General features: G+C 46.2%; 1 protein-coding gene across 4 annotated transcripts in view; it reads left to right on the top strand.

The window, feature by feature from the left end:
• The window catches only part of CRTAC1 (cartilage acidic protein 1), a 951,030-nt gene that overhangs the window by 725,680 nt on the left and 202,413 nt on the right, over window positions 1-22,937 (top strand). The gene's annotated exons all lie outside the window — the stretch shown is intronic.

The raw sequence follows: 22,937 nt of genomic DNA, 5'->3' as shown, positions 1-22,937 counted from the left end.
GAAAAAAAGTGTAAAGGATTTGAGGAATTTTGACAAGGACCAAATTGTTATGTCTAGATGACTGGGTCAGAGCAACTCCAAACCTGCAGCTCTTGTGGGATGTTACCAGTCGGCAGTGATCAGGACTGACCAAAAGTAGTACAAGGAAGGAGAACCCATTACAGGATCATGGGAAGCCAAGGCTCATTGATGGAGGTGGGGAGGGAAGGCTCATTGATGGAGTTGGGGAGGGGAGACTCATTGAGGGAGAAGGGGTGGGAGGGCTCATTGATGGAGTTGGGGGGAGGATCATTGATCGAGGTGAGGAGGGAAGGCTCATTGATGGAGGTGAGGAGGGAAGGCTCATTGATGGAGGTGAGGAGGGAAGGCTCATTGATGGAGGTGAGGAGGGAGGGCTCATTGATGGAGTTGGGGGGAGGATCATTGATGGAGGTGGGGGCGGGAAGGCTCATTGATGGAGGTGGGGAGGGAAGGCTCATTGATTAAGGTGGGTAGGGAAGGCTCATTGATGGAGGTGAGGAGGGAGGGCTCATTGATGGAGTTGGGGGGAGGATCATTGATGGAGGTGGGGAGGGAAGGCTCATTGATGGAGGTGGGGAGAGAAGGCTCATTGATTAAGGTGGGTAGGGAAGGCTCATTGATGGAGGTGAGGAGGGAGGGTTTATTGATGGAGTTGGGGGGAGGATCATTGATCGAGGTGGGGGCGGGAAGGCTCATTGATTGAGGTGGGTAGGGAAGGCTCATTGATGGAGGTGAGGAGGGAGGGTTTATTGATGGAGTTGGGGGGAGGATCATTGATCGAGGTGGGGGAGGGAAGGCTCATTGATGGAGGTGGGGAGGGAAGGCTCATTGATGGAGGTGAGGAGGGAAGGCTCATTGATGGAGTTGGGGGGACGATCATTGATTTGGGGGGGGGGGAGGCTCATTGATTAAGGTGGGTAGGGAAGGCTCATTTATGGAGGTGAGGAGGGAAGACTCATTGATGGAGTTGGTGATGGATGCCCCCACATGCCTGACGAAGGGGTCCTGCGTGACTCAGAAATGTTGCACACTCCTTGTGTTGTGATCATGCAATAAATTACACGTTTGGACACTATCTACGTCGTTCCATGGTGTGCTGGCAAATATCTTCATTGTGACTTGAACCAGCATCCAGCTGGTTGTTGCTGCAGCACCCACACTCGTGAGCTCATCCAGGAATGTGTGGGATGGGAATATGAAGTATTGCTCCAAATCAGGGACAGTCCCTCGAAATCAGGGACAGTTGGGATCTATGCCTAAGGTAGACTGTACTACAAAGGTTATACAGCTGTACTTACAAAAATGCATATACAAATGTGTCCAGAGGATACAATGTATTTTATTTTATTTTTTTATATTCTAAAAACCAAAAGAAAGTTTTTATTTTTCTGAAACAGAGGTACAGTATTGGTATATTGGTACATAGGGGGAGCTGGAATTTAGAAAAAAAAAAAGGTGAACTTAGCCATTAAGTTTATGTGGCTGCAGGGCAGCGGTGTGCACTGAAAAATAGTAGGCCATGCACATGACGTTGTGACGCAGTATACCGCATCGCAACCCGCTGTGATGAATAAAGATGAATGAAATGTTACTTTGTGACATTTCAGTATAGAAAAAAAAGTAAACTGCATGATACGTCATTTATGACGCAACAGCATCGCTCCCTTCACATTGCAGACCAGCAGCCGCTGTGTGAATGTGCTCTAAACCGCTACTGGTGATTAGGGATGAGCTTCGTGTTCGAGTCGAACCCATGTTCGACTCGAACATCGGCTGTTCGATCGTTCGCCGAATTGCGAACGTTATGGGCCGTTTGCGCTAAATTCGTGTGGCGCGTCACGGCCCATAATTCACTGCGGCATCGCAGTGCATTGCTGGCTGATGATTGGCCAAGCATGCACTATGACCCGCATGCTTGGCCAATCACAGCGCCGTCAGTAGAGAGAGCTGTAATTGGCCAAAGCCAGGGTGGCTTTGGCCAATTATGGCTCAGGGGATTTAGTACACACCCCACACTATATAAGGCCGCCTGCACGGCGGCCCTGTGTAGTGTGTGTTCCGGTGTGCTGAGAGATAGAGAGAGAGAGAGACAGTGTCATTTGATTTGAGTTAGATAGATTAGGCAGAACAGTCAGTCAGTTAGCTGCACTTACAGTGTATTGTGTATATATATGCATCCCAGGTGTTGCATATATATATATACACTGTATTCAGTTTAGCTAGATCCGTTCCTGTTATCTTCTATCTAGACTATTTACATTTGATGCAGTGCGTCCTGCTCACAGTGTTCAGCTAGATCCGTTCCTGCTATTTACATTTAGTGCAGTGCGTCCTGCTCACAGTGTTCAGCTAGATCCGTTCCTGTTATCTTCTAGACTATTTACATTTAGTGCAGTGCGTCCTGCTCACAGTGTTCAGCTAGATCCGTTCCTGCTATTTACATTTAGTGCAGTGCGTCCTGCTCACAGTGTTCAGCTAGATCCGTTCCTGCAATTTTCATTTAGTGCAGTGCGTCCTGCTCACAGTGTTCAGCTAGATCCGTTCCTGCTATTTACATTTAGTGCAGTGCGTCCTGCTCACAGTGTTTAGCTAGATCCGTTCCTGTTATTTACATTTAGTGCAGTGCGTCCTGCTCACAGTGTTCAGCTAGATCCGTTCCTGCTATTTACATTTAGTGCAGTGCGTCCTGCTCACAGTGTTCAGCTAGATCCGTTCCTGTTATCTTCTAGACTATTTACATTTAGTGCAGTGCGTCCTGCTCACAGTGTTCAGCTAGATCCGTTCCTGTTATCTTCTAGACTATTTACATTTAGTGCAGTGCGTCCTGCTCACAGTGTTCAGCTAGATCCATTCCTGTTAAATTCCTACTGACAGGCAGGCTTGTCTGGTTACAGTATATAAAGCTACCTGAAGAAAATTACAGGTGTTCTTTTTGATCCTATTAGTACCACGGTCAGGCAGCTAGACTATTTACATTTAGTACAGTGCGTCCTGCTCACAGTGTTCAGCTAGATCCGTTCCTGTTATCTTCCTACTGACAGGCAGGCTTGTCTGGTTACAGTATATAAAGCTACCTGAAGAAAATTACAGGTGTTCTATTTGATCCTATTAGTACCACGGTCAGGCAGCTAGACTATTTACATTTAGTACAGTGCGTCCTGCTCACAGTGTTCAGCTAGATCCGTTCCTGTTATCTTCCTACTGACAGGCAGGCTTGTCTGGTTACAGTATATAAAGCTACTTGAAGAAAATTACAGATGTTCTATCCCAGCTTAGTGCAGCTACAGGCCATTAGTATGTCTGGAAGGCCAAGAAGGAGAGGCAGACAGTCACAAGCCAATAAGAGAGGGCAAGCAGGCTCTGTGTCTAGTGCTGGTCGTGGAGACGGTGCATCCTCATCAGCACGTGGCCATGGGACACGCTTGGCCTTTTTTTCGGCAGCTGGCCGTGTTGAGCCGCAACATGCGGAAGACTTGGTCGAGTGGATGACCAAGCCGTCCTCATCCTCCTCATCCTCTCTCACCCATGCCCAGGGTGCTTTGTCTGGCAAAGCAGCGGCCTCTTCCCTCAGCTCAATGTCATCAGTGACTCCTTCCCTAGCTCCACCATGTCCTCATGAGGATTCCCTCGAACTGTTTGACCACAGTGTTGGGTACATGCTCCAGGAGGATGCCCAGCGTTTGGAAGGCTCTGATGACGATACTGAGCTCGATGAAGGCAGTAACATGAGCACGGACAGAGGGGGTGCCCAAGAAGGACAGCAATCTGGCAGTCATGCTCCCCCTGCTGCAGCATACTGCCAGGTTTGCTCCAGTGATGAGGAGGGAGGGGATGATGAGGTCACTGACTCAACGTGGGTGCCTGATAGGAGAGAGGAGGAGGAGGAGGAGGAGGAGGAGGAGGAGGAGGCGGCGGCACATCACCAACGAGGCAGGATGCCCTCCAGGGGCCAGCCTAAGGGCAGCACATTGACTGCATCACACCCCAAAGCTCCACATGTGCAGGGCGCTGCAGTCTCTGCGCGTTATTCAAAAAGTTCTTTGGTGTGGGCCTTTTTTGAGACGAGTGCATCAGATCGCACCGCTGCTATTTGCAACATATGTCTCAAGCGTATCTCGCGTGGCCAAAACATCTCCCGCTTGGGTACCACATGCTTGACCAGACATATGTTGACCTGCCATGCAGTTCGTTGGCAAGCGTATCTAAAAGACCCACACCAAAGAACAAAGAGGATCTCTCCTTGCTCCTCATCAGCTGAGATTTCCAACCCCACTAGACCTTCAGTCCTCTCTGAGACCTGCAGTGAGAGGAATGAAGGTGTAGAATTAGGTGTGTCACAGCCAAGTACTTGTGGGCAATCTGCTTTTGGTACACCGACGTCAGATTGTACCAGGCAAATTTCCCTGCCCCAGCTGCTGCACCGCCGAAAGAAGTTTGCTCCCAGCCATCCACATGCCCAGCGGTTGAATGCTAGCTTGGCAAAATTGCTAGCACTTCAACTGCTGCCTTTTCAGTTGGTAGACTCTGCCCCCTTCCGTGAGTTTGTGGAATGTGCGGTTCCTCAGTGGCAGGTACCCAAACGCCACTTTTTCTCACGGAAGGCGATTCCGGCTCTCTACCGGCATGTGGAAGGCAATGTCCATGCCTCGCTGGACAGGGCGGTCAGCGGTAAGGTGCATATTACCGCTGACTCATGGTCCAGCAGGCATGGACAGGGACGTTACCTAAGTTTCACGGCGCATTGGGTGACTCTGCTGGCAGCTGGGAAGGATGCAGGACAAGGTGCAGTAGTGTTGGAGGTTGTTCCGCCACCACGCCTCCAAAATGCTGATTGTGACACACCTCTCTCCTCCACCCCCTCCTCTTCTTCTTCCTCCATGGCCTCTTCCTCGGAACCAGCGGTGCTCCGTAGGCGTTCGAGGGGCTACGCAAGTACGCAGGCCAAAAGATGCCATGCGGTGCTTGAGCTGGTGTGCTTGGGGGACAGGAGCCACACTGGGGCAGAGGTTCTGTCAGCTCTGCAGGGGCAGGTTCAGAGGTGGTTGACGCCACGCCAACTTAAGGCAGGAATGGTGGTTTGCGACAATGGCACCAACCTCCTCTCTGCCCTCCGACAGGGACAAATGACCCATGTGCCCTGTTTGGCTCACGTCCTTAACTTGGTGGTGCAGCGGTTCTTGGGCAGGTACCCGGGCTTACAGGATGTCCTGAGGCAGGCCAGGAAAGTCTGTGTGCATTTCCGCCGGTCATATAATGCCAGTGCTCGGCTGACGGACCTCCAAAAGGAGTTTAACCTGCCCAAGAACCGCCTAATCTGTGACATGCCCACCAGGTGGAACTCAACGTTGGCCATGCTGCAGCGGCTGCACACGCAGCAGAGGGCCATCAATGAGTACCTGTGCGACTATGGCACCAGGACAGGGTCAGGGGAGCTTGGTTTTTTTTCCCCACGCCAGTGGGCCATGATCAGGGATGCATGCACTGTCCTGTCACCATTCGAGGAGGCCACGAGGATGGTGAGCACTGACAGTGCATGCATCAGTGACACTGTCCCCCTTGTCCACCTGTTGGAGCACACGCTGCGTGGAATAATGGACAGGGCACTTGAGGCAGAACAGAGGCAGGAAGAGGAGGACTTCCTTAGCTCTCAAGGCCCCCTTTATCCAGACAGTGTTCCTGCGTGCCCGCCGATCACACAGGAAGAGGACGAGGAGGAAGAGGAGGAGGAGGAAGATTGTGTCAGTATGGAGGTGGAGCCTGGCACTCAGCATCAGCAGCAGTCTTTAAGGGATCAGTCCCAAGAAACACATGGACTTGTACGTGGCTGGGAGGAGGTGGCTGCGGACCATGTCGTTCTTAGTGACCCAGAGGACTCCGGACCGAATGCCTCAGCAAACCTACGCTGCATGGCCTCCCTGATCCTGCAAAGCCTGCGTAAGGATCCTCGTATTCGTGGTATCAAGGAGAAGGACCAATACTGGCTGGCAACCCTCCTTGATCCACGTTACAAGGGTAAGGTTGCGGACCTTATCTTGCCATCGCAGAGGGAGCAGAGGATGAAACATCTTCGGGAGGCCTTGCAGAAAGGTCTGTGCAACGCGTTCCCAGAGACTGGGAGGTTACAAACTCCTGTTTCTGGACAACGTGTTGCTGAGGCTTCGGTCAGTCAAAGAAGGAGCAGTGGAGAAGGTGGCCGTCTGACCGATGCGTTCAGACAATTTTTTGGTCCGCAGCCCCAAGGTATGATCGGTTCCAGCAACCATCGCCAGCGTCTGTTTTACATGGTGCAGGAATACCTAGGGGCAAGATCAGACTTGGACACCTTTCCCACCGAAAATCCTCTGGGTTACTGGGTCTTGAGGATGGATCACTGGCCAGAGCTTGCACAGTATGCAATTGAGCTACTGGCCTGTCCTGCATCCAGCGTTCTTTCGGAACGCACATTCAGTGCTGCTGGAGGCGTGGTAACCGATCACAGGGTGCGTCTGTCCACCGACTCGGTCGATCGGCTGACCTTCATAAAAATGAATGAGTCTTGGATCACCACCAGCTACCAAGCACCTGATGCTGATGTAACCGAATAATTTTTTTTGAAATCTCAGATCCCTTCAAAGACTGCCTATGCTGATGCTGAGTGACTATCCCTGAGTAATTATCCTCTTCCTCCTCAATCATCACGCTGATAGCTTGTAAGAACATTTTTGGTTCTGGGCGCCACCACCAGTGCCTAAGGCACAATTTTTCAGCCCCTGTTTAACAGGGGCGTGTAATTACAATTTTTGATGTAATACTTTGCAGCAGGGCTCGTTCCTGCATTCCAACTAGAGTGTCTGTGAGGGGTTGCAGTGTTGTGGCACCAGCACCAGTGCCTAGGGCCCAATTTTTCTGCCCCTGTCTAACAGGGGCGTGTAATTACAATTTTTGATGCAATACTTTGCAGCAGGGCTCGTTCCTGCGTTCCAACTAGAGTGTCTGTGAGGGGTTGCAGTGTTGTGGCACCAGCACCAGTGCCTAAGGCCCAATTTTTCTGCCCCTGTCTAACAGGGGCGTGTAATTACAATTTTTGAAGCAATACTTTGCAGCAGGGCTCGTTCCTGCGTTCCAACTAGAGTGTCTGTGAGGGGTTGCAGTGTTGTGGCACCAGCACCAGTGCCTAAGGCCTAATTTTTCAGCTCCTGTTCAACAGGGGCATGTAATTACAATTCTTGATCTAATATTTCACAGCAGGGCCCTGTGAGGGCTTACAGTGTTGTGGCCACAGCAACACCTAAGGCCCAAATTTCTGCTGAGTATATAGGGCAGGACCCTACTTTCAAACATCTAACTTACAAACGACTCCTACTTGCAAACGGAAGGAGACAACAGGAAGTGAGATGAAATCTACCCCTAGGAAGGGAAATTCTCTCCTGTAAGAGTTAATATGGGAAAACAATTTCTCCTTTCCACTGATGCTTTCCAATCCTTGTTCCACAAAAAAACCCAAATTTTCAAAAAACATTTTTCATTGGGACAAAAAAGTGAGGTGAAATCTTCTGAAGAGGAGGAAAGACAGCAAAACAAATGTCACAGGGGTGATAACCCTTCCCTATGTTTTCCAAAAAGCTTAGAAAAGATTTTTTGGCTGGAGCTAAACACGTTAAAAATGTTCAAAATTACAAACAGATTCTACTTAACAACAAACCTACAGTCCCTGTCTTGTTTGCACCGCCTGTATACTGCTGTTCAGAGTATATAGGGCCTGGTGGCCCCACACCTTTCCTTATTTTAATTTGGGTGCGGGGTTCCCCTTAATATCCATACAAGACCCAAAGGGCCTGGTAATGGACTGGGGGGTACCCATGCCGTTTGTCTCACTGATTTTCATCCATATTGCCATGACCCGACATGACATTAAACCCGCAAGCAGTTTTAAATGAGATTTTTTCCTTTAAAAATGACATTTGGTGCAGGGACTGTTCTAAACATGGGAAACACGCGTCACTTTACAGGCATACTATAGACACCCCCCAGGTACGATATTTAAAGGAATATTTCACTTTTTTTTTTTTACTTTAAGCATCATTAAAATCACTGCTCCCGAAAAAACGGCCGTTTTTAAAAGTTTTTTTTGCATTGATACATGTCCCCTGGGGTAGGACCCGGGTCCCCAAACCCTTTTTAGGACAATACCATGCAAATTAGCCTTTAAAATGAGCACTTTTGATTTCGAACGTTCGAGTCCCATAGACGTCAATGGGGTTCTAACGTTCATGCGAACTTTCGGTCCGTTCGCAGGTTCTGGTGCGAACCGAACCGGGGGGTGTTCGGCTCATCCCTACTGGTGATACATTGGGAACACTGCGATGTGTTGCAGTGCCATTCATTGTATATGCCACACAAATGCACCGACACAATGCCCTGTAACTTGCACTGTAGAACGACGCGAAATACAAACATCTCTCTGCATTGTGAATCACGCTCTGTGTCTGTTTTTTGTGTATTGTAGATTTTTTATGTGCTGCTTAAAATGATATTACATGTTTTTTTGGGTTTTTTTTTTTGTTTTTTGTTTTCTAACCACTTGAAGACCAGGCCTTTTCTGGGACTTTTTGTTTGCAAGTTTAAATCAGTATTTTTTGCTAGAAAATTACTTATAAACCCCAAACACTATTTATATATCTATATATATATAGTGGGGACGGAAAGTATTCAGACCCCCTTAAATTTTTCCCTCTTTGTTATATTGCAGCCATTTGCTAAAATCATTTAAGTTCATTTTTTTCCTCATTAATGTACACACAGCACCCCATATTGACAGAAAACACAGAATTGTTGATATTTTTGCAGATTTATTAAAAAAGAAAAACTGAAATATCACATGGTCCTAAGTATTCAGACCCTTTGCTGTGACACTCATATATTTAACTCAGGTGCTGTCCATTTCTTCTGATCATCCTTGAGATGGTTCTACACCTTCATTTGAGTCCAGCTGTGTTTGATTATACTGATTGGACTTGATTGGGAAAGCCACACACCTGTCTATATAAGACCTTACAGCTCACAGTGCATGTCAGAGCAAATGAGAATCATGAGGTCAAAGGAACTGCCTGAAGAGCTCAGAGACAGAATTGTGGCAAGGCACAGATCTGGCCAAGGTTACAAAAAAATTTCTGCTGCACTTAAGGTTCCTAAGAGCACAGTGGCCTCCGGCCAAACTGGGGGAGAAGAGCCTTGGTGAGAGAGGTAAAGAAGAACCCAAAGATCACTGTTGCTGAGCTCCGGAGATGCAGTCGGGAGATGGGAGAAAGTTGTAGAAAGTCAACCATCACTGCAGCCCTCCACCAGTCGGGGCTTTATGGCAGAGTGGCCCGACGAAAGCCTCTCCTCAGTGCAAGACACATAAAAGCCCGCATGGAGTTTGCTAAAAAAACACCTGAAGGACTCCAAGATGGTGAGAAATAAGATTCTCTGGTCTGATGAGACCAAGATAGAACTTTCTGGCCTTAATTCTAAGCGGTATGTGTGGAGATAACCAGGCACTGCTCATCACCTGTCCAATACAGTCCCAACAGTGAAGCATGGTGGTGGCAGCATCATGCTGTGGGGGTGTTTTTCAGCTGCAGGGACAGGACGACTGGTTGCAATTGAGGGAAAGATGAATGCGGCCAAGTACAGGGATATCCTGGACTTGACCTCAGACCGGGCCAAAGGTTTTCCTTCCAACAAGACAATGACCCTAAGCACACAGCTAAAATAACGAAGGAGTGGCTTCACAACAACTCGGTGACTGTTCTTGAATGGCCCAGCCAGAGCCCTGACTTAAACCCAATTGAGCATCTCTGGAGAGACCTAAAAATGGCCGTCCACCAACATTTACCATCCAACCTGACAGAACTAGAGAGGATCTGCAAGGAGGAATGGCAGAGGATCCCCAAATCCAGGTGTGAAAAACGTGTTGTATCTTTCCCAAAAAGACTCATGGCTGTATTAGATCAAAAGGGGCTTCTACTAAATACTGAGCAAAGGGTCTGAATACTTAGGACCATGTGATATTTCAGTTTTTCTTTTTTAATAAATCTGCAAAAATGTCAACAATTCTGTGTTTTTCTGTCAATATGGGGTGCTGTGTGTACAATATGAGGTGCTGTGTGTACAATATGGGGTGCTGTGTGTACAATATGGGGTGCTGTGTGTACAATATGGGGGGCTGTGTGTACAATATGGGGTGTTGTGTGTACAATATGGGGAGCTGTGTGTACAATATGGGGGGCTGTGTGTACAATATGGGGTGCTGTGTGTACAATATGGGGGGCTGTGTGTACAATATGGGGTGTTGTGTGTACAATATGGGGTGCTGTGTGTACATTAATGAGGAAAAAATGAACTTAAATGGTTTTAGCAAATGGCTGCAATATAACAAAGAGTGAAAAATTTAAGGGGGTCTGAATACTTTCCGATCCCACTGTGTATATATATATATATATATATATATATATATATATATATATATATATATATATATATATAATTAGCAGAGACCCTAGAGAATAAAATAGCATTATTAGCAATTTTTTAAGTCACACAGTATTTGTGCAGTGGTCTTTCAAACTTTTTTCGAAAAAATAAATTTGAATGAATTTTAATGTGAAAAAACACCATAGATAACCCATTTTTTTGTCAAATATAAAAGATGATGTTACGCCGAGTAAATAGATACCTAACATGTCACGCTTTAAAATTGTACATGCTCGTGGAATAGCAACAAACTGCAATACTTAAAAATCTCCAAAGGCGACAGTTTAACATTTTTTACTGGTTACTTGTTTTGAGTTACGACATCACAGAGCTGGTGGATGTTAGAGACCTTGAGCCCAAAGTGTCAATATGTTGTGTGGCCACCATTATTTTCCAGCACTGCCTTAACCCTCTTGGGCATGGAGTTCACCAGAGCTTCACAGGTTGCCACTGGAGTCCTCTTTCCCTCCCCCATGACGACATCACAGAGCTGGTGGATGTTAGAGACCTTGCGCTCCTCCACCTTCCGTTTGAGGATGTCCCACAGATGCTCAATAGGGTTTAGGTCTGGAGACATGCTTGGCCAGTCCATCACCTTTACCCTCAGCTTCTTTAGCAAGGCAGTGGTCATCTTGGAGGTGTGTTTGGGGTCATTATCATGTTGGAATACTGCCCTGCGGCCCAGTCTCTGAAGGGAGGGGATCATGCTCTGCTTCAGTATATCACAGTACATGTTGGTATTCATGGTTCCCTCAATGATCTGTAGCCCCCCAGTGCCGGCAGCACTCATGCAGCCCCAGACCATGACACCCCCACCACCATGCTTGACTGTAGACAAGACACACTTGTCTTTGTCCTCCTCACCTGGTTGCCGTCACACACGCTTGTCACCATCTGAACTAAATAAGTTTATCTTGGTCTCATCAGACCACAGGACATGGTTCCATAAATCCTTGTCCTTAGTCTGCTTGTCTTCAGCAAACTTTTTGAGGGCTTTCTTGTGCATCATCTTTAGAAGAGGCTTCCTTCTGGGACAACAGCCATGCAAACCAATTTGATGCAGTGTGCGGCGTATGGTCTGAGCACTGACAGGCTGACCCCCCACCCCTACAACCTCTGCATCAATGCTGGCAGCACTCATACGTCTATTTCCCAAAGACAACCTCTGGATATGACGCTGAGCACGTGACCTCAACTTCTTTGGTCAACCATGACGAGGCCTGTTCTGAGTGGACCCTGTCCTGTTATACCGTTGTATGGTCTTGGCCACCGTGCTGCAGCTCAGTTTAAGGGTCTTGGCAATCTTCTTATAGCCTAGGCCATCTTTATGTAGAGCAACAATTCTTTTTTTCAGATCCTCAGAGAGTTCTTTGCCACGAGGTGCCATGTTGATCTTCCAGTGACCAGTATGAAAGAGTGAGGGAGATAACACCAAATTTAACACACCTGCTCCCCATTCACACCTGAGACCTTGTAACACTAACAAGTCACATGACACCGGGGAGGGAAAATGGCTAATTGGGCCCAATTTGGACATTTTCACTTAGGGGTGTACTCACTTTTGTTGCCAGCGGTTTAGACATTAATGGCTGTGTGTTGAGTTATTTTGAGGGGACAGCAAATTTACACTGTTATACAAGCTGTACACTCACTACTTTACATTGTAGCAAAGTGTCATTTCTTCAGTGTTGTCACATGAAAAGATTTACAAAAATGTGAGGGGTGTACTAACTTTTGTGAAATACTGTATATGCCACCTTTGTACTTAGATTCTATGTGTTAAAAATAAATTGAATACATTTAGATTGAACACAAAAGAAAGATCTATTTGTGTGAAAAAAAAAAAAAGATTTAAATGTCATTTGGGTACAGTGTTGCATGACCGCCCAATTACCAGTTAACCACTTGCCGACCGCTACACGGCGATATACGGGCAAATGTATTAATTAGCGGGGCTAGCGGGCGCGCCTGCCACATACAGCGTGACCGTGCCCGCTGGTCCTGTGGATTAGATGTCCGCCGGGGGCCCGCTATTCTGTCAGCCGCAGAACGGGGAGATACCTATGTAAACAAGGCATTTCCCCGTTCTGCCTAGTGACATGACAGGGATCACTCATCGGGAGCAGTGATCGCTGTCATGTCAGTGGTAGCCCATCCCCCCCACAGTTAGAATCACTCCCTAGGACACACGTAACCCCTTGATCGCCCCCTAGTGTTTAACCTCTTCCCAGTAAGTGTCATTTACACAGTAATCAGTGCATTTTTATAGCACTTATCGCTGTATAAATGACAATGGTCCCAAATCAGTGTCAAAAGTGTCCGATGTGTCCGCCATAATGTCGCAGTCACGATAAAAATCGCAGATCGCCGCCATTACTAATAATAAAAATGCCATAAAACTATCCCCTATTTTGTAGACGCTTTTGCGCAAACCAATTAATATATATGCTTATTGCGATTTTTTTTTTTTTTTTTTTTTACCAAAAATATGTAGAAGAATACATATCACCCTAAAAAATTTATATATATATATATATATATATATATATATATATATATATATATATATTATTATTATTATTTTTTTTTTTTTTTGTGGGGGATATTTATTATAGCAAAAAATAAAAAAATATTGTGTTTTTTTTTTTTCAAAATTGTCGCTCTTTTTTTGTTTATAGCACAACAAAAAATAAAAACCGCAGAGGTGATCAAATACCACCAAAAGAAAGCTCCATTTGTGGGGAAAAAAAGGACGTCAGTTTTTTTTTTTTTTTGGTGCAACGTCGCACGACCGCGCAATTGTCAGTTAAAGCGACGCAATGCCGAATCGCAAAAAGTGCTCTGGTCAGGGAGGGGGGTAAAATCTTCCGGGGGTGAAGCTGTTAAAGTAGCGCAGTGCTGAATAGCAAAATATGGCATGGTCATGAAGGGGGGGGGGGGGGTAAAACCTTCGGGGGGGGGGGGGAGCAAGTGCTTAATCACACATGTCTTACTGCAACAGCAGTTTATTGGATTTGTCATGATATATTTGTAACAAATCTGCTCAGTGATGTCATAATGTAGCATTGTGTTAATATTCCTGCTACTTGTGTGATCAGATGTTGCACTGTAGCCGTTTTTATTTCCTTTGTAGCAGATAATTCCGGACTTTTAATAAAACAGATCCTGGCTTTAATGATATGCACATATATTATGGGATGGCATTTGGTGTCTATCTTGTATTATCCATGGTAAAACAAAGCATCAAATCCATGTTAGGTGTCGGGGAGGGGTTATTTCAATCTTGTACAGGTACGCGTTTTTGATTTACATCTGTGCAGCTATGGCGAAATCCGGAATTATGATGTCCTAGTTATCGCAATAAGCCGTCACAAAGCGGCTCGGCGGTCTGTTCCGTTTTTAATAACTTCTGGGATTGAGCGATCGTTTGCTTTTTTTTTTTTTTACTGGTTAAATTCACCCTCAAAAATTGTTCCTGGAAATGAAGCGGTTATATAGACGAGCGAAACGCGTCCAATTACAGTTCGCTGATTTCAGTAAACAAAGATCACAGAGGATTCTTTGCCTGGAGATGTATTAGAAGAATCGTTGCTGGTCCTCCTCCTCCTCTTCTTTTTTTTCTTTACTGATTTACAGTGCGGAGTTCTTTCTTATGCAAAACCATTGTACGATGTGGGGGGGGGGGGGGGGGGCTCTATGGAAAGGAAAACATGTAGAATTAAGATAAAGGAAATGTTCTCTTTTCTTTTCGAATATTGAAAGGGATTTATCATGACACTTCAGGTTTAATGATTTTTGTAGCAGAAGTCTTCCTTAACCACTTCAGCTCCCTCCAGAAGATTTTACCCCCCTTCATGACCAGGTCATTTTTTGCTATTCGGTGCCGCGTTACTTTAACTGACAATTGCGCGGTCATGCAACACTGTACCCAAATAAAATTTTTATCCTTTTTTTCAAATAAATAGAGCTTTCTTTTGGTGGTATTTGATCACCGCTGCAGTTTTTAACCACTTCCGGACCGCCGCACGCCGATATACGTCCTAACTTTGAAGAGGGATATCTTTGTTTTGGCAGCAGCTAGCTACCATAACCCCGACATCCTCTTCTTCGGTGGGTGGTCTGGTTTCCGATAATAGTGGTCTCTGCGGCGGATTCGCCGTGAGATCACTATTATCGCCCCCCCCCCCTCCCGCTGCTCTCCGGTGCCCCCTCCGCCACTTACCAGAGCCATCGGTAGCGGCGGAGGCGATCGGACCCTTCTTCCTGCTGGGCATGGAGACGAGTGAGGGGAAGATGACCCCCACCCGTCTCCATACCATTGCAGGGCGGACGCGACGTCAAAACGGCACTTCCGCCCATAGCTCTTAAAGGGCCTTTTTTTTTTTTTTTTTTTTTTATCAAATTACAATTTTTTTTTTTTTTTTTTATTGCATTTTAGTGTAAATATGAGATCTGAGGTCTTTTTGACCCCACATGTCATATTTAAGAGGCCCTGTCATGCTTTTTTTTTCTATTACAAGGGATGTTTACAAAAGTGACACAATTTTTTTTAAAAGAACAGTGTAAAAATAAAAAATAAAAGGTAAAATAAATAAGAAAAAAACATTTTTAAATGCGCCCCGTCCCGCGGAGCTTGCGTGCAGAAGCGAACGCATACATGAGTAGCGCCCGCATGTGAAAATGGTGTTCAAACCACACATGTGAGGTATCCGCCGCGATCGGTAGAGTGAGAGCAATAATTCTAGCCCTAGACCTCCTCTGTAACTCAAAACACGCAACCTGTAGAATTTTTTTAAACATCGCCTATGGAGATTTTTAAGGGTGTCGCCATTCCACGAGCGGGCGCAATTTTGAATTTTGGAAAAACAATATTTTCTACTTTCTGTTATAAAACTGACAAGGAAAGGGGGAATGTATATCTACATATACTTGGACTTTAAATGAGGTGCACAAGGGGGAGTGCACCCCCATCCCTAATCTGGATGCAGAAAAATAAAAGTATGGGACTTTGAGTGAGGCAGGCTATAACACAATGTAAAAGTATATCCATTTATTGACAAGGGTTAAAAAGGATGTACAACAAGGTACATGAAGGGTAAATGCTCAAGGCATGCAAAATAACATGAACATCAAGTAAACTGAACTTGGAAAATAGCACATAAATAGGACCATAGTATAGAACGTTGGTAACATAACATGGGAGCAAAGATACAAAAATACACGAGTATGATGAATTTAAAACCATGTTGCGCAGAAATAAGGTGTCAGTATGGCCAATTGTAAAAATGGAAACTGCATCCTTTGAAGCTCAGCGCGTTTCGTCAATAATCCGACTCATCGGGAGCGGATACTAGAGTGTCTGTAAAAAAGTATAAAATGGTCTAAATAAGAACCCATGTAGTGGGAAAGTTATGTACAAAAAAATATTTAGATGGTCTAATCCACAAACTTACATAACATTGAGGGTTCAACCTGAGTGATACTGGTGTGCAAGAGTTGCCATGCAAGTCTCCCCTGGAGATGAGGTGTTTGGATCCGCCGGAACATCAGGACCACATATGAGCCCCCCCAACATATCAGGAGTGTACATTTAGTAATGAGTATTGTGCCAATGTTTGGCTACACAGGATCTGGGAAATAAATCTAACATAGTATACCCTGCAAGCCAGGGAGCATTGTCGCAAAATAGCGTGAAAGAAACACTGTCCAATAAGAGTGCATACAAGCCCAAAGGTCAGGAGAACATTCTAAAAGTAACAAGATCCCCCCACCAGCAACAATAGATCGTGTCACAAAATAGATCCCAGCCAGCAACAATAGATCCCCCAGCAGCAGCCAGCATCAGTAGACCCTCCATCACCCCCCCAGCACCCCTTACCATTACATACATTCAGTGCTGGAGGTGCCAGAATGGCGCCCCCCCCCCCCCCCCCCCCCCGCGCGTTCCCACTGAAAAGAAGCCCTGTGTGTGGCAACCTAAAAGTAAATTTTTCTCCCTTTTACCTTTTTTTTAACCACTTGCCGCCTGCCAGATAGCAAAATGATGTCAGCAAAGTGGTTGCGATATCCTGACCGGATGTCATATGATGTTCTCAGGATATCAATCCGCCGGGGGCGACCATCGCGGCCATCGTTGTTGCGGTGTGTCAGTCTGACGAAGACTCTTTACCACATGATCAGCCGTGTCCAATCACGGCTGATCACGATGTAAACAGGAAGAGCTGTTGATCGGCTTTTCCTCACTCGCTTCTGACAGACGTGAGTAGAGGAGAGCCGATCGGCTGCTCTCCTGACAGGGGGGTTTGTGCTGATTGATTATCAGTGCATCCCCCCTTGGATGCCCACCCAGAGCCACCAGGATGCTGCCAGGACCACTAGGAATGGCCACCACACTGGACCACCAGGTATGCCACCCTAGACCAGCAGAGAAATGCCAATCAGTGCCAGTCAAAAATTCCTACCAGTGCCAGTGCCACCAGTGATCAGTGAAAGCCAGTGCCAGCCATCAATGCCCATCAATGACCATCAGTTGCCGCCTTTCAGTGCCCATCAGTTCTGCCTATCAGTGTCCATCAGTGCCGTCTATCAGTGCCACCCATAAGTACCCATCAGTGCAGCCTTTCAGTGCTCATCAGTGTCGCCTATCAGTGCCCATCAGTGCCCACCAGTGTCACCTATGAGTGCCCATCAGTGCCACCTATTAATGCCCATCAGTGCTGCCTATTAGTGCCCATCAGTGCCGCCTATCAGTGCCCATCAGTGCCACCTCATCAGTACCATCTCATTCGTGCCACTTCATCGGTGCTGCCTTATCAGTGCCCATCAGTGCCCACCAATGCCACCTATGAGTGCCCATCCGTGCTGTCTATCAATGCCCATCAGTGCCGCATATCAGTGCTGCCTATCAGTGCCCATCAGTGCTGCCTATCAGTGCCCATCAGTGCCATCTCATTGGTGCCACCTCATCGGTGCTGCCTTATCAGTGAACATCAGTGTCTATCAGTGCCACCTATGAGTGCCCATCAGTGCTGCCTATCAATGCCCATCAGTGTCGCATATCAGTGCCACCTATCAGTGCTGCCTATCAGTGCCCATCAGTGCTGCCTATCAGTGCCCATCAGTGCCATCTAATTGGTGCCACCTCATCGGTGCCGCCTTATCAGTGCCCACCAGTGCCACCTATGAGTGCCCATCAGTGCTGCCTATCAATGCCCATCAGTGCCACATATTAGTGCCACCTATCAATGCTGCCTATCAGTGCCCATCAGTGCCACGTCATTAGTGCCATCTCATTGGTGCCACCTCATCGGTGCCGCCTTATCAGTGCAGCTTATCAGTGCCCATCAGTGAAGGAGAAAAACTTATTTACAAAATTTTATAACAAAAACAAAGAAAAACTTAAAAAAAAAAAATTTCTTGGTCTTCTTTTATTAGCAAAAAATAAAAACTTGCAGAGGTGATCAAATACCACCAAAAGAAAGCTCTATTTGTGGGAGCAAAATGATAAAAAACTTAGTTTGTGTACAGTGTAGCATGACCGCGCAATTGTCATTTAAAAAGTGACAGCTGAACATTGGCCTGAGCAGGAAGGGGGAAAGTGTCGGTATTGAAGTGGTTAAATTCCTTCAGCAAATGTACTGTACACCTTTTCCTGACAAAGGTTTTGCTTTTTTTTTTAACAATGTGAAGACCTAAGAAGCCCCCAACACAGATAAATACGGGGGGTCCCCTCCTTTCCGCATTTCACATTATAGGTTGCAGAAGACTGACACCCGAAGTTCACATAGGAAGGCACATTTTCTTATACTTCCATCCAGAAATATATATATATATATATATATATATATATATATATATATATATATAAAACCTCATCCTGCAGACTTCATACCATATCTCCTGAAGGTGCAAATTAAGACCCACTTCTGAGCACAGTGAGGGAAAATTGAAATTGGTATAATTTACAGGTTTACAGGCGCAAAATAAATTATCCGTACTTAAATCCACTCCAGAAGGCGAAGCAATTTGTAAGTATATACCGAAAATATATTCTTTCAGCTGACTGCGAAACCCGTCCTGACCGAGGAAAATAACAAAGACTCTAATTTCCAGGAATCGGTAATCACTCCCAATTCTTCCGCGGCGCTTTCTGAGTCGAGGATTGGATATTATTACTCGGATCGAATAAGTGTTAACAAATAATTCTCGCAGAAAAAACGGATGTGTTGGGTGCACAACACGAAAAAAAAAAATGACTTGTAATTTACAGCTGAAGGATAATATGTGTATAGAAGAGAAAACAAGGGGGCAAGAGAAGAGAAAACAAGGGGCAAGAGAAGAGAAAACAAGGGGGCAAACCCTTAGATCAGTGGTTCTCAACCTCAGTCCTCAAGTACCCCCAACAGGCCATGTTTTGGCAATTTCTCTTAGATAAAATAGTGTCACGTCTACCCCCAACGCAGGTGGTCAGACACTAAAGCAGGCTACTGTGTGCTTCACCTATGGCAGCCCCCTTTCCCATAAGGCAAGCAGGCCTACCGGTACTTGGTTGCCCCCAGGACTTATACACAATGCTATAGTGTCTGGCCACCACCACTGCCAGGACAGACGCGAACTGAGCAAAGCAAACAGACTACTTGCAGTTAGCAGACAGATAGCATGGTCCTATGAGAGTCCAGGCAAAAGGCAGGCTGAGTTCAGGGAATAGTCCAATATCCGATCCAAGTCATACACAGGGAAATCCAAGCTAGCAAAGCAGGGCAGACAAACGGGGGGCTTGATCAGGAACAACGCAGGTATCACTGTCTCTATCACAAGCAAGGGACAGAGTGTTTGGCTTGTTTGTAACAGGTGACTGACCATATCAATCACCTTGCAGGTGGACACAGACAGGGAGAATGCAATAGCCCAAACCCAGATGTTGGTATGAGGAGCAGGAACACTTAAGTGATCCTGACAAATGGCTGTCCAAAATACCAAGCCATTGACTCTGATTTAAAGCACCTGTGCAAGATAAAGGAAAACCTGCAAACCTGTCCTGTTTGGGGGTACTTGAGGACTGAGGTTGAGAACCACTGCCCTAGATAACACATACGGGACTTTAACCACTTGAAGACCAGGCCTTTTCTAGAACTTTTTAAATATATATATATATCTATATATATCTCTATATATAGAGATATATATCTATATATAGAGATATATATAGATATATATCTCTATATATAGATATATATATATATCTATCTATATATATCTATCTATCTATATATATATATATATATATATATATATATATATATAGATAGATAGATAGAGATATATATATATATATATAGATATATAGATCTATAGATATAGATATATATCTATATCTATAGATATATAGAGATATATCTATAGATATAGATATATATATAGAGATATCTATCTATCTATCTATCTATCTATCTATCTATCTATCTATCTATCTATCTATCTATCTATCTATCTATCTATTTATTTTTTTCAGCAGAGACCCTAGAGAATAAAATGGCGACCATTGCAATATTTTATGTTGTACGGGATATGCGCAGCGGTCTTTCAAACACAATTGTTTGGGAGAAAATACACTTTAACTGCTTGCAGACCAGCCGTCGTCATTATACTGCGGCAGGTTGGCACGGCTGCGCGAATCGCTGTAGGTGTACGTCCGCTGCTTTAAGAGCTCTAGGGGCGATGCTGGAGCCGACGCACGTGGCCGGCGGCCACCTGCGATCTCCCCTCAGAGAGCCAGAACGGGGATCTGTCAATGTAAACAAACAGATCCCCATTCTGTCAGGGAAGTAGAGAGAGATCTGCTGTTCCTATTGATCAGGGACAGCGATCTCTCTCCTCCTCCAGTCAGTCCCATCCCCCCCACAGTTAGAAACACCTCCCTAGGGAACACTTAACCCCTTGGTCGCCCCCTAGTGTTAACCCCTTCCCTGCCATTGACATTTATACAGTAATCGGTGGCTAATTTTAGCTCTGATCGCTGTCACTGGTCCCAAAAAAATGTCAAAAGTGTCCGATCTGTGTGCCGCAATGAAGCAGTCCCACTAAAAATTGCTGATCGCCACCATTACTAGTAAACAAAAAAAAATTATAATAAAAATGGCATAAATATATCCCCTATTTTATAGATGCTATAATTTTTGTGCAAACCAATTGATATACGCTTATTGTGATTTTTTATTTTTTTTTCCCCCAAAAATATGTAGAAGACATATTGGCCTAAACTGATGAAGACATTTTTTTACTATTATTTATTTTTTGGATATTTATTATAGCAAAAAGTAAAAAATATTATTTGTTTTTATTTTTTAAATTGTCGCTCTTTTTTTGTTTATAGTGCAAAAAATTAAAAATCGCAGAGGTGATCAAATACCAGCAAAAGAAAGCTCTATTTGTGAGGAAAAAAAGGACGTCAATTTTGTTTGGGTACAACGTCACACAACCGCGCAATTGTCAGTTAAAATGACGCAAGTGCTGTGTTGCAAAAAATGACCTGGTCATTAAGGGGGGAAATCCTTCCACTCCTTAAGAGGCTTTAAAGTAAAAAAAAAACCCTTTTTTTTGTAAAATATAAAAGGTGATGTTACGTCGAGTAAATAGATACCAAACATGTCACGCTTTAAAATTGCACACGTTTGTTGAATGTCGACAAACTAGGATACTTAAAAATCCCCACTGACACTTTTACAGGTTACCTGTTTAGAGTTACAGAGGAGGTCTAGTGCTAGAATTATTGCTCTCACTCTACCGATCACGGTGATACCTCACATGTGTGATGCGAACATCGTTTACATATGCGTGCGCGACATACAGTACATATGTTATTCTTATTTATTTATTTTATTTACACTGTCCCTTTATTTAATTTTTTTTTTATTATCACTTTGTTTCCAATTACAAGGAATGCAAACATCCCTTGTAATAGTTATAAGGATGACACATCAGAACCCCCCCCCCATTCATATCAGAAGCCCCCCCCATTACATCAGAAGTCCTCCCACCACATCGAAGTCCCCCCTTCACATCAGAGGCCACCCCATCATATCACAGCCCCCCATACACCAAAGGACCCCATATAGATGAGCACCCCTCATCCCATCAGAGTGGCCCCTGTACTTTAAAAGCCCCCTATACATAAGATCCCCCATAACATCAAAGTCCCCATATCACCACTGAGGCCCCATCACAGAGCCCCTCCCAATCACACAGCTCCCCATCAGATCCCCCCAAATTACACAACTCTCCATCACAGAGCCCCCCCAATCACACATCTCCCTCCGCACAGAGCCCCCCACAGTGCCCCCCAATCACACAGTCCCCCATCACACAGCCCCACAGAGCCCCCCAATCACACAGCTCCCCCCCACAGAGCCCCCCAATCACACAGTCCCCCATCACACAGCCCCACAGAGCCCCCCAATCACACAGCTCCCCCCCCACAGAGCCCCCCAATCACACAGCCCCACAGAGCCCCCCAATCACACAGCTCCCCCCCACAGAGCCCCCCAATCACACAGTCCCCCATCACACAGACCCACAGAACCCCCCAATCACACATCCCCCCATCACACAGACCCACAGAGCCCCCCAATCACACAGCTCCCCCCCCCACAGAGCCCCCCAATCACACAGCTCCCCCCCACAGAGCCCCCCAATCACACAGTCCCCCATCACACAGCCCCACAGAGCCCCCCAATCACACAGCTCCCCCCCACAGAGCCCCCCAATCACACAGTCCCCCATCACACAGCCCCACAGAGCCCCCCAATCACACAGCTCCCCCCCACAGAGCCCCCCAATCACACAGTCCCCCATCACACAGACCCACAGAGCCCCCCAATCACACAGCTCCCCCCCACAGAGCCCCCCAATCACACAGTCCCCCATCACACAGACCCACAGAGCCCCCCAATCACACATCCCCCCATCACACAGACCCACAGAGCCCCCCAATCACACAGCTCCCCCCCCCCACAGAGCCCCCCAATCACACAGTCCCCCATCACACAGCCCCACAGAGCCCCCCAATCACACAGCTCCCCCCCCACAGAGCCCCCCAATCACACAGCCCCACAGAGCCCCCCAATCACACAGCTCCCCCCCACAGAGCCCCCCAATCACACAGTCCCCCATCACAGAGACCCACAGAGCCCCCCAATAAACACATCCCCCCCATCACACAGACCCACAGAGCCCCCCAATCACACAGCTCCCCCACAGAGCCCCCCAATCACACAGCTCCCCCCCACAGAGCCCCCCAATCACACAGTCCCCCATCACACAGCCCCACAGAGCCCCCCAATCACACAGCTCCCCCCCCCACAGAGCCCCCCAATCACACAGCCCCACAGAGCCCCCCAATCACACAGCTCCCCCCCCACAGAGCC

Source organism: Aquarana catesbeiana, linkage group LG08 (genome assembly GCF_042186555.1).
Source record: "Aquarana catesbeiana isolate 2022-GZ linkage group LG08, ASM4218655v1, whole genome shotgun sequence".
In the NCBI taxonomy this organism is placed as follows: Eukaryota; Metazoa; Chordata; class Amphibia; order Anura; family Ranidae; genus Aquarana; species Aquarana catesbeiana.
The sequence above is the reverse complement of the archived record's forward strand: the minus strand, read 5'-3'. Positions and strand labels throughout refer to the sequence as shown.